We start from the raw sequence: 13,136 nt of genomic DNA, 5'->3' as shown, positions 1-13,136 counted from the left end.
AGGGTGCAGAGGGAGAACTCTGGGAGCATGACGGAGCAGATCTTTAGCTGGCCTTACGTCCCTCCATTCAAACCTCTCTTAAAAGAAAGGACTTCCCATCGGGGCAGAGAGCCAGACTCAAGAAAGTTGGGTTAATTTTAAACCAGGGCACTCAGGACAACACATGTTGCATTATCTGCTGTTTGAAAGAGCTGGAGAGGAGAAGAATGACTGTTTTCCCTCAAGTGACACTTCTGAAGCACTCATGTACATCACCCATTTAAAACACATTGACTCCTTTTTTTCCTTACATGTGTATTCTGAGGCGGTAAAAGTTATAATGTCGCGGGGTGAAGAGCCTAGATGGAAAGAGAGTTCCCCAGCGGTTGTGTTATGTATGTCTCAGTTGAAGTCTCAAGTAAACAACTGAAAAGTCACATCCAGCCACCTGTGTAGTAAAGTTAGTCGATGCTCTCAAGAACCTCAGAAAATCAACTGGAGAATAGAGGCATCTGTCCAAGTTTGTTCATCTCATCTTTCTCAAATGTATTCAACGACCTCCTTTTGTCTTTTTTGTGTGTGTGTTTGCGTCATTAAAGGGTGACCAGAATATGTCAAATTGTGTGAATGAGATTCGGTGAGAGAAAGCGATCATGACGACATCATGAGTTATCAGCTCCTGGTGATTGGTGAGGGGGAATTCCAGCACAGAGTTGGCTCAGACCACCTCCATCTAAGAGCAACCAGACCACGGAGCCCAGAGAGGTGGTGCAAACCCACTTGTGGATAGTTAGATGGAATGAATTTGCTTTAGTGTGTGTGTGCATACCTCACCCTCATAGCCAGCATCTCTCTCTTAGCCTTTTGGCCTCTCTGGTTTCATCTGTGTAATAAAACACTCCTCAAACTGGCGTTTTTGGAAGGTGCAGATCCAGCCGCCTCAATAAACCGCTTCACGGCAGATCCCAGTGCCCCATGCAAAGGCAGCAATTTGACTTTGATATTCTTTGATACCAGATACTGTACCTGTAGTTAAATGATCACTGAGACTATAATTATGGCCTTATGGGTGTTTCCCGATAAACAAAGATGTTTCTCTGCCAGCACCTTGTTTAACATCGCTGCCTGCTTGAAGTGCGGATCATCTCTTTTTTTTTGTGTGTGTGTTCTGTTGGAGCTGTATATTTACAAACATACAGTACGGCGAGGGATGACGGGAGAGAGAGAGAGAGAGGGAGAGAGAGAGAGAGAGGGAGAGAGAGAGCGAGGGATGACGGGAGCACCTGTGTTATCTGAATCCCCAGTGGAGCTGCAGATTTATGACCACACTGTTTATGTTGGACGCCAGCCAAGGGCGCCTGTGACCTGCTGCTGAAATGGCCAAAGTTGTGTTTTTCCTCTAGTGTCAGCCGACTCCAGAACAGAGCCGGGCCGGATCAGGCCCACCTCCGGTCTAGACACGTGCCAGGAGTCGGTTGCTAACCTGGAAGCTGAGATTGAGCTCGAGAGCGTACCTACCGCAGACGACACACAAAGCATGCTGGGAAAACCTAAAGACAGTGATCCATGAAGCTGCCCGACATACTTTCGGAGAGAAAGAGAAGTGGAACCCTGACTGGTCCAAAATACATTTTTTTTTTTTTTTTCAAACATGGGACATGGACCCATGTCAACTCCCGATTACTGGCTCTCGAAATATTTTCATACGGTCTCACATTAGAAAGACAAAGGCAAACTTAACTTCAGTCTACTGTGTCTAATGCAATATTTAGGCAATAAGCATAAAGCACCGGATTCGGCAAAAAGCAAAACCAGAGCACCACAACAAAGACAAATAATTGGCTATGGCGAGAAAGAGAGGGGAGGGCAGCGCGTTCTTCACTCACTCTCTCTATAAATCACCCAGCACATAATTCCATCAGTGCTACTTTTGTTTTTCTTCTGGTTGAGACATGCACAAGCACCTTAGATGTGCTCAGTAAACGGCGGAGCACAAGGCGGTCTTTATGGGCCCCCCCCTGAGAGGTCGGCAGCCCTGTGGAGAGCAGTCGAAAGAGACCCTGATCTTCAAAACAGAGACGTTTGTGATCTGCCTCAGGAACAGAGGCACTTGAGACACGGTCATGTCTCGTGTCTCAAGTGGCCCTTTAAAGACGATATTCTACCCTGGCTGCGTTGTTGTGCGACGGAGAAGATGTTAATGTTATTGTCTTTTAGGCCTTGGCTGGTGTACTCACATAGTTCAGAGGAAATAAATAAATAGATAAAAAAAACATAATTGAAAAGTATTTTCTTGTAAACTGAAACCGGTTTGAGATTGTCTTACAAAAGGCTTTCAAAGTCACGTCGTTCCCATGGCAACCACGTCATGTTTCTTGTGGTAGAGAAATCTCTTGAGGCATGTTATTATCACAGAGCGGCCCCAAAAGAAGGAAGTCGACGTTTTATGAGCAAGGTTGGGAGAAGATGAGCTTTGATGATGCAGAATGTACTGTCTGTATACATTGCTTAGGATAGTTTTGCACATGTATGCCTATAGGGGTCTGTAAAAACATATAAGACCACTGGTCACGTACAAGACTTGCATAATAAATGTGTTGTAAAGAGCCTGCACACACAGTTCACACTAAAATGGCATAATGCCTTCATCATGCAACATTATATGAAACATATAGAGTAGTTTTTCTATGTTACTGCATATGAATGGGGCCATAACTATGTGTGTTAACACACTGTTGTTGTACATTCTATGTGAAAATGAACATAAATGAATTTGACAGACTTTTTCCATGTGGGTGATTTACTTACTTCAAACAGGGTTTGACAATCCTCCTCCTCCTCATCCCTCAGCTGTCTTCGTCACAGGAGGCCAAGCTTACAGTAATCCTCCCACCATGTTTTCCACCTTTGACGTGAAATGTTTTGAACTAAATCACAGAACTCACTGCCCCCCCTCAAAGCCAAGACGCGTGCAGAGATGATCAGTAGTCTATTTCCACGTGGTCCCCTCGCCAACGCTGGAAATCATTTCCACAAGAACTTTTTAAAAGAAAAGCAATACTTTCACCTTCATGAAGGTAGGAATTTAAATCGGGATTCTAAATCACCATAACTGGGCAATATTTATGAAACATTAATACTCTCCAAGTGTACAATTGAGCTTCATCTAAATATATTCATCAAAAGCTGTCAGGAACCCCCACTGTTCCAGATAAAGACAGGTGGATGAGCACAGGAGGTTAGGAATGCTCTGTTGATCTGACTTCAACCAAAGACAGTCCGTCATTCAGCTATGCATCTGCTTTTAATTACACAAGCTTCTGTCATTCTGATTGACAATGTAATAGCTTCTGGAATCAGAAGCAGACGGGCTGCCTGAACCGGCTGTGTGCTTTGATGTAAGCGGAGTGCATTGTAATCGGGGAATCAAGATCATTACGCAGTTCTGTTTCCACAACACCAGTGTCTTAGCTGGGGTGACTCTTTGCAATTCTACTTACTTACTTTCTTACTTAGATACACACACACACACACACACACACACACACACACACACATACGCACACACACACATCCATGCACACACACATACACACGCACGCACGCACGCACACACACACACACATACGCACACACACACACACACACAGCTTCTGGAGAGATAAGGTTCATGAAAGATAAGGTACTAGTTCATGAAAGGGCATCTTCAAGCAGAGAGGCGTTGTCTTTTTCATTGTTTAATGTAGAATTACAACACAACACAATATAATTTTGTCTCTGGCCCAGATTATTCCTGTATTCAACATTTCCAACACCAGCTTATGTTGTGAACTTTCCTGTTTAAATCACCATATTGTAAGGATGAGAGGGAGAGGATAGGATTGGAGCCTCTCTTTCCCTCCACTGTTCCTACCCGGAGCTTGCTTTACTACTCATGTACTATGAGTTTGAAAATAAAATAAATGGCCTTCACTTAGCTTTTATTTATTTTGTGAACATGCCTATTAAGGGTAAAGTTCTTCTTATGTGTCACAGTAGGTGAGACCCGGCACCGAAGGGAGAAGATTAATAGCCTAATGACTCTGACCCCGTAGTTTGGTTATTTAAACTGGCAGTATGTGCTGAAATTGTTTCATGACTTTCTGCAATGAAACACTGAAAACAAGTCAGAACAAGTGATAGATGCTGAGAAGGGGGGTGGAAAAAGAAAGAAACCTCAGACTTGAAATTCTCCGCCAGACGCAGTTTGAGAACAGCAAAGAACGTGGACACCTCCAACGTTCCCCCCTCAGCTGCGTGTTTTGGTATTGTTTCTCGATGATAAGGGAAACCAATATTTAACCAATGTAAATATTTTCCTATTAAGAAGAGCGAGATTCCCAGTGTTTTTTAACATGTCGGTTCCCATCAAATAAATGACCACGAGTGACTCCGGGGTGAGCAATAACAGCCGCAACACAACCCCACAAATCTCAGAGGAAGACTTATCACTGTCCACCGCCTTTCTCTTTAGTCTCCATTTCATCATTAACACATACATATGAAGCCAACACTAGACCAGAATGTGTCCTGTTCTACTCCGAGGCCCTCCGAGGACAGGGCAGCATCTCGATTTGATCCCAGGATCCCTATGAAGTGATTCAGTAGATATTTAATATGAGTTTCCTATGCATTAGATAGTTAATATGAGTCCTTATGTAGTGATTCAGTAGATAGTTCAGATGAGTCCCTATTCAGTAGATAGTTAATATGAGTCCCTATGTAGTGAGTCAGTAGATAGTTATTGTATGTAGTGATTCAGTAGATATTTAATATGAGTTGGGGCACTGATAAAACCCTGACACAGGGACACTGGTCACGTTAATAACTTCAATCTTCATTGAAGCATTGAAGTTAAAATACAAGCATACAGAAAAAAAGCTTCGTACCTGAATTTGTTATATTTTACTCTAAGGTCCCGCGAGGACAGGGGGTTACAGTCTCACTGAATAGGTCACCAGGTCAATTTGGGGTCAAAGGTTAACTGAGATGGCAGAGAAGCCCAGCTGGGTGCACTGCTATGAGGTCCAGCAAAGTAATGGTAATGGGACAATTAATGGAACAAAGGCCGTGACATAAAGGAGGATTCAAAAAGATCGGCCCTTTTGTTATCTATTAGAAACAAAACAAGGGAAGGCCAGTTTCACCTCTACACAACCCTACCAGATGAGTAATATTAACCCTACGGCTGTAGAAGCCACACATACACACACTCACACACACACACACAGAGACACACACACACACACATGCGTGGCCACGGCACGCGCACCCTCCCACACACACACTGACATGCACACACACACACACACACACACACACACACACACACACACACACACACAAAACACTCATACACACACACACACACACACACACACACACACACATACACACATACTCAGACACACACACACACACACACATTTATACGTGCTATCAATCCTTTTACAGCCTGGCCAGCTCAGCTGCTGTTTGGGCAGTCAAAAGAGCCAGATAAACAATGGAGTCTCGCACAATGCCAGACAGAGACAAATTCATTTGGAGGAAGCATTTGTTGGCTTGGGGATATAAATCCAGGCTCCGTCTGTCCCCGTGACAATCCCCACGGCTCTGAAAGGGACCGGTGACATATGAGGTGATTGCACAGGTCAGAAAAAAAGGATGACGTGGCACTGCACTCAAACAGTCAGTGTGTGGTAAGACGTCACAGGGATTTACTGTAGGAACAGTTCTTTATCATAGTTTTAGGTTTTTAAAGGAAGTAGGGAATAGTGAGTGCATTACTGTATATGTGATCTCATTATCTAAAAAGAATCTCGACACGTTCTGTTTATTCACCTACCAAGCCAATATCAATCAAGAATCAGGTCTTTGCTGGGAATGACGGGTGAGAAAACCTTGATTATACAGGTCACAGGTCACTAAGAGTGATTTAAGCAGTCTGGTAAGTACCTCACTGAAAGTGAATGGCAACAATCCAGAGTCAAGAAATGACAGAGCTAGTCAGTAGAGAGGTTCTACTTTGATCATTTCCTCTAAGACTAGTTGTTCCTTCCTCACGTCTGTCCCCGTCATGAACATCTCCTCTCCACTGTTAAGATTTTAAAGGATCCCATCGGTGCTCAGTCTTCAAGGCAGGCCCAGCAGACATCAAGTCAAGATGCAACAAAAATCAAAACATTTCCCGAAAGTTCCCAGAGATCCTGACGTTGATGAATTAGCCCGTGTTGGGTGTGATAGTCAGAAGCTCGGGACTCTTCAGATCCCCATCCATCATAATAGACTGCATCTTAGCACATTAAGCAGGTTTATACAAGCTTTTTTTCGGCACGCTGTGTCTGTAGCATCATTCATTCGGGAAAGAAAAAAGGAGAAGAAGGAGAGGACGGCCAAGCCAAGCTAATACTTCTTGATTGTCAACCAAAGCTCTGGACATACATCAAAATGACTGCGGTTCAGCGCAGTGTCACTCTCCAATATCTGTTTGGGAAATCTGCGATCTGCTCTGAATTGGCAGTGAAAGTGCACTTTAAAGCACTGCTCTCACTTGTTATGGCAAAAAATGATGCCGGCCAGACTGGCAAGTTAAATTAATCTCATTGCGAGAGATAAAAACGTAAGTGCTGACTTCCAGGTGAAGTCTTGTTTGGCACCGGTCTCCCCGTGACAGGCAGGAGCATGCTGACGGCAGACTATCAAAGGTGGGGTTGAGACGCAGGCAATCACAGCCAAATCCGCAGGTTTAATCCGCAACGCACAGGGCACCGTGGTTGAGCTCACTGCGGATTGAGGACTGTGTGTATTTCTCTCACGTAAGAAATGCAGTTGTTATGTTAAGATTACAGGTTTTTACAGATGGGTTGCCACCACTGCGAATATAGAAATGTATTGTTATGACCTTTAAGCTGTTAAGTCTTTATATTTTTTTTATTTTAAACTGTTGAACACTTGATTGAGAGCAAGGGATCATAAAATGTGCTCACAGACATTCCTATCTTTGCTGTTGTTGTTGTGTTCCTGTGAGTTCCTCTCGGGTGATCTGCGTTCACTGTAGAGAAATAAAGCTCACGGAGACTGATCCTCCGGCAGGTGTGAGGCCGTCGGGGGGGGGCGTTAAGGTGACTTCTGTCTCGCCCTGAGGTCTCCCAGTCTCTTCCTCCTCATGGTCTCACCTCAGTCTCCACAAGTGTGTATTTCTCTCAACACCGCCTCGCCACCTGTCGAGCGCAGCCGCACACACACCGCTCCCAGCCCTCCATCAAACAGAACCAGCACACTTCAAACAGCAGCCACTGACAGGAGGCATCTTTGATCGCTCCAGCACCCTCATGTGATCCTCCGAAGATGAGCCGGTGCAGATTGGTTACGACAAACATGTATTCTTCATAACGTTACACCACATGTACCATATGGTTTCTCAACTTCCCAGTTTCCGCTGAGGTACCTCACCTGTTCCATCATGGCGCTTTCCGGGATTGCCTCATGTTTGCAGTGTACCACTGAACGCTTCTCTAATCACTATATGACAATAAACACCCACACCTTTGAGCAACTACGGTGTCCCCCTAGGGTAAAAAGGGTGTGTGCTGTCTGTGCTATGACCTGTCCTGTGTCTGCAAGGCGTCTGAGTAATGAACTCAACATGGTGATACATAGATTTTCAAAGGACATTGGTCTCAGTTTTTTTGTCTTGCCTTTTGTTTGCGGTGAATCACTGTAAAGACTTCAAATCTAAAACTTGCTAAACTAAGGTGTTGGACCATCTCAGGACTTTTCTAAGTAACCATTAACCCATTAATCCAGTAGCTAAAGGGTTAAAGAAATCGAGTAGTTTAACTAATCCATCAATCCATTAGTTAAAAAGTAAAAGAAATCCAGTAGTTTAACTAATCCATCAATCCATTAGTTAAAAAGTAAGAGAAACCTAGTAGTTTAACTAATCCATTAATCTATTAGTTAGATTAACTAACTAATAGGTTACAAGTATAACAAAGTGTGTAGTGTACACATGGTGTTAATTAATTAATAAATAAATAAAGTTATGGTTCCAATTTATGGCCACAGCCCTTTTTAGTCCACATCTTGACAGTGTGATAAACAAATACTCTCAGTTTTTTTGTCCACATCTTGACAGTGTGATATACAAATAGTCTCAGTTTTTTAGTCACAGTGTAATATAGAAATAGTGTCAAATAAATACTCTCAGTTTCAGGGTGTGGGTGTAGAATAGAGGACAAGGTATGGACAGGGTTCAGGGCTTGTGTGAGTTCAGTGTTAGTGTCAGGGTCGGGTTTTTTGTTGGGGGTCAATTGACAATTAGTTGACAGGTGCTTAAGGGTTAAGGCTATTTCACAGGTATTTGATGGTTAACAGATGTGTTCCTGGCTGTTTGTCAAGTGTTTGATGTAAGCTATCCAAAGCTCTTGAGCACAGCTTACGCAATGGCTGTAAACAACACGCACATTTTTCTATATTTATGTTGAAGGCCGTAACATGTTGAGGTCAAAAGGGAATGTCTACACTACTTAAGGTGCACACACTACCTGAAGTCATAAATCAGCCGTGAACAGATCTGCCCCTCAATGTTGGGGGCAACATTACAGAACAGAAGCGAAAACAAACAAACAAACATGTGACCCGGTCCCGCACAGGACTCAGGCACATCCTGCGTGTCTGCTGTGATAGAGCGCAAAGTCAAGGGCCTTTTCACCAAAGCCAGTTAGGCAGGTTTGCTGTAATTATGTGAAAAATTGCCTGAGTCCCTCTAGGCTTTTGGGCATATCTGAGAGAGACAGAGAGAGAGAGAGAGAGAGAGAGAGAGAGAGGGAGACAGAGAGACAGAGAAACAGAGAGAAGGAGAGAGAGAGAGAGAGAGAGAGAGAGAGAGAGAGAGAGAGAGAGAGATAGAAGCTTCAGGGAACTATGTGAACTAACATAGACTGCCATTGCTTATCGTACAGACTCTCCCATGCCTGAGATTTAAACCTTCTCTACTCTCCGAACACTGTCTGCTGAAGCTAAATGTCATCGAAACATTCTGAAAAATGATTGATCTTGTTTACACAGTGTGCGAAATGTACCTGCAATACCTGCCCTCTAAAGAGTAAACCTGTGCCTGGATGTTTCGACCAAATATCAGCTTTGTCTTCAAATCACATACCAGCCCTGAGATGGCAAGAAACTGCAAAATGATATGCTAATGTTTGATCTGTCACTGTACCCGTATTATATTTTCTAAACATGACAACAACAAAACACATTTCCGCCAGATTCCGTTCAGTATCTATCTGTCTAACCATGTTGTATTATGGCAGAAAGCACAGCATCAAACACACATTTGTCAACATTGTCACCACATTGTTACACTGCACTTACCTGTACAGTACATGTACTTTAACCCAAACCCAGTACTTTACTCTAAACGTACTTTTAGGATACTTAAGATAATCTTAGCGTACTCTTAGGATACTTAGGATAATCTTAGCTTATTCTTAGGATACTCTAAGGATACTCTTAGTGTACTCTTAGTGTACTCTTAGGGTGCTCTTGGGATGATGGTGCTGACTCAGCATGCTTCATTCTTGTAGACTGTATTTAATAGTGTAGTTATGGTAATGTAACAATACCTCAGCAATGTAAAAAAGCGCACCCAATGAATCTCTTACTATGCATTTTGAATCTGTTGTTGCTAAGATATATTTTGCTCTTTGGAGAGGATCATGAACTGTAATGCCCAGCTGAGCTCCAGTGAGAGTATGTTGAGCTCTTGGCCTCGCTTCTTTGTTTATCACATCCACAAATAAGCTTTTCTGGGGGCTTTCTGCTGAACGAGGCCAGTTAAAGAGCAGCTGGCCGTAGATGAGGCTGCGAGATAAGAGCCAAGAGCAGAAACCATCAGAGCTGGGATGGGATGGCGTGACGGCTCGAGAGCTTGAAGGCTGAGGCCGTGTCAAGGTTTGTCTTTTTATGATTGAGTAATTCTACCCGCTCCGACAGTAACTCCTGTCCCGCCTGGGTGAACCACGCTGAAATTCCTTCACATAACCAGTCATAACAAAAGGCATTTAAAAATCAAGCAGTACTCTGAATGATGTGGGATCTCCTTCTAGATCTCACAGATAGCAGACGGGGGTCGTTGAAATGCAACAGACCAGGTAGACCAGTTGACCCTAAGAATGGATCTGACAAGGATGGGATTCTGAGGCAGAGATCAGGTGGGGATCAGGTGGGGATCAGGTGGAGATCAGGTGGAGATCAGGTGGAGATCAGGTGAAGATCAGGTGGGGATCAGGTGATGTCACAGAGATCAGGTGATGTCACAGAGATCAGGTGGAGATCAGGTGATCTGGTGGGGATCAGGTGGAGATCAGGTGGAGATCAGGTGATGTCACAGAGATCAGGTGGGGATCTAGTGAGAACCCTCCAAGTCAGACCCCGATCCCTCCAAGACTAACTGATTTACTTGGAATCCTCGCTCTGAGTTGTCAGTAAGTAAAATATTACGTCTTTCTGCACATTTGATATTCTCCTTGACTGACATGTTTTCTCCCTAACCCCCGACCTGTATGAGCCATACTACAGAGCATCTCAGTGTCTGAGACAAACCTTCTCATGACATCACAATTGTATTGACACCCATCTGGAGACTAATGTCACCACAGGGAGACCTTTCACCCCATTTACAAAAAAGAAACCAGTGTGTGAACTTTTGTCCAAATCCAACTCCTTCGGACCTTGCTGGAATACATGTCACACTTCACGTTATTTTATCTGGTACTATGAGTGTGACTCGCGTTATATTATCTGGTACTGTGTGGTACTGTGTACTGATTTTTTTTTTAAACAATTAATTGTAATGTTACACTTCACAGCCCATTCAGCTGGCCCTGCGATGACCCACTCTGAAGATAAGAGAAGGACGTAAAGGAGCTCTTTTGTGTTGGCCGATCCGATCTTATCCGACCCGATCCGATCCGATCTTCTGTGTCAGCTGCGTCGTCATCGTGATGATGGTGTTTGGTGGACATGCCCAAACTCTTCTTTATTATGAAACTCTGCTCTGTGCAGTACGACGTGGCATTGGAGGAAATTTATGAGCCTCCTATCCCCATGCAGCAGACATTCCATAGCCGCCTGGTTACTCAAGGCCGGAACAATGCAGAAGAGTTTTTCAAGAATGTCTACAGCCTGCCGATGAGAGCAGAGTCAAGTAATACTATAGATACCTCTGAGGAAAGAGAGAGAGGGAGGGGAGGGAGCGAGCGAGAGAGAGAGAGAGAGAGAGATGGAGAAAATAACAGAGAGAGAGGCCGATTGAAAGACAGAGAGAGAGAGAGACACACACACACACAGAGGGAGGGTGGGTGTGTGTGAAAGAGAGATGGAGAGGGAAAGAGAAAGAAAGAGACTGAGACAGAGACAGAGAGAGACAGAGAGAGAGAGAGAGAGAGAGAAGAAGAAAAGGGAAGGCACAGGAGAGAGAGAGAGAGAAAGAGAAAGGCGGCCATGTTCTCCCAAGAGCGCACTGTAACACATGTCACAGCATTCCTATCAGCACAAGTGGGCCATAAGTGTTTCTGCACGGACCAATTTGGAGTTTAGCGCTTTTGTTTTCACGAGAGGTTTCAGGACAACATAATGCGTCGCACTTCACAGACCCCCCTTGTCTGTTTGCTCCCTTCAAGATTGCACTTATACAGTGTTGGAGTTATCTGTTCCTGTGGGAACAAGTTGGGAGATAGCCCAGAGAGGAAGCCCATATGCCACGCACTCAGGCAGAAGAGGAAAACACAGCCCTGCAGGTAGTGATTATCTCCTAGCAAAGCCTGACTTTAGTAATCCATCATGGGAGGAATGCTCACTTTTTAAGCTCTCCAGTCAATCAGAGAAATGTAAACACCTAAATACACATGCATGGGGATAATAACAATAAAAGCATAATTGCACTTTTCTATTGGCAAAAACACTGATCATTATTATTAGGAGTGATTTAAAACAGATACAAATAAATTTATCTTTAAGCACAAATTATATATTTTTTTATATTAGTACCAGTGTATATAGCAATTCGTATTATATTTTTATGTGTGAGTGTGTGTGTGAATGTGTGTGTGTGTGTGTGTGTGTGTGTGTCCTCATTGTCAGCTGCAAACACGGACCACCACCACCCAGGAGCACACACAGACAAACAGGCACTGATACTCTTTCTATCACCAGACAATAGCCCCAAATTACCACTGGTATTTCAGCGCTGAAGAAACCGGGAAACATCTGGGACGATTGCCCTTTGACCCCAGTCTTTCGTCACCTGACAGAAGTCAAACTGCCGCACAGAACGCTAGTGCCGATGATGGACTGCTGGGGCTGCCTGTGTGGCTAACAGGCCGCCGCTACCAGCACGCTAGACAGGCATGTGTCATGCACTCTGTTAGGGGGAAAGTTGGAACAGTTACTTTAAATGATGACTTTTTGCCTTCTCCTCCCATCCCAATTTTGATAAAAACATTATTAATTAATTCATTAATTAATATTAATAAAAAGTTGATTTGTAAACAATCGTGTCAAACCTCCTTAGAACCCCTCGAACATTGCCTGCACATACAAGTATGTCCCTGTGCAGCGCTGACAATGGGTGGGGTGGTTGTTACAGCACAGGTAAGGCATGGGAGGGGGTTGTGTTCGCTGAGCACAGGTAAGGCATGGGAGGGGGTTGTGTTGGCTGAGCACAGGTAAGGCATGGGAGGGGGTTGTGTTCGCTGAGCACAGGTAAGGCATGAGGTTGTGTTGGCTGAGCACAGGTAAGGCATGGGTGGGGGTTGTGTTGGCTGAGCACAGGTAAGGCATGAGGTTGTGTTGGCTGAGCACAGGTAAGGCATGGGAGGGGGTTGTGTTCGCTGAGCACAGGTAAGGCATGGGAGGGGGTTGTGTTCGCTGAGCACAGGTAAGGCATGTCTGACTACTCTTCACAAATGAGCCTTAAAATGAAAAACCCTCTCATGACATCACATCTGCCGAGGTCTGACGGCGCTGAGTGGTAATCTCGTACAGAAGGCTGGAATAAATCAAAAGGTTCCCTGACTCCGGCTTCTGGCGGAGCCGACATCAAAGCTTCCTGA

This window comes from Clupea harengus, unplaced genomic scaffold, assembly GCF_900700415.2.
Source record: "Clupea harengus unplaced genomic scaffold, Ch_v2.0.2, whole genome shotgun sequence".
NCBI lineage: Eukaryota > Metazoa > Chordata > Actinopteri > Clupeiformes > Clupeidae > Clupea > Clupea harengus.
This window is presented reverse-complemented; position numbering follows the sequence as displayed.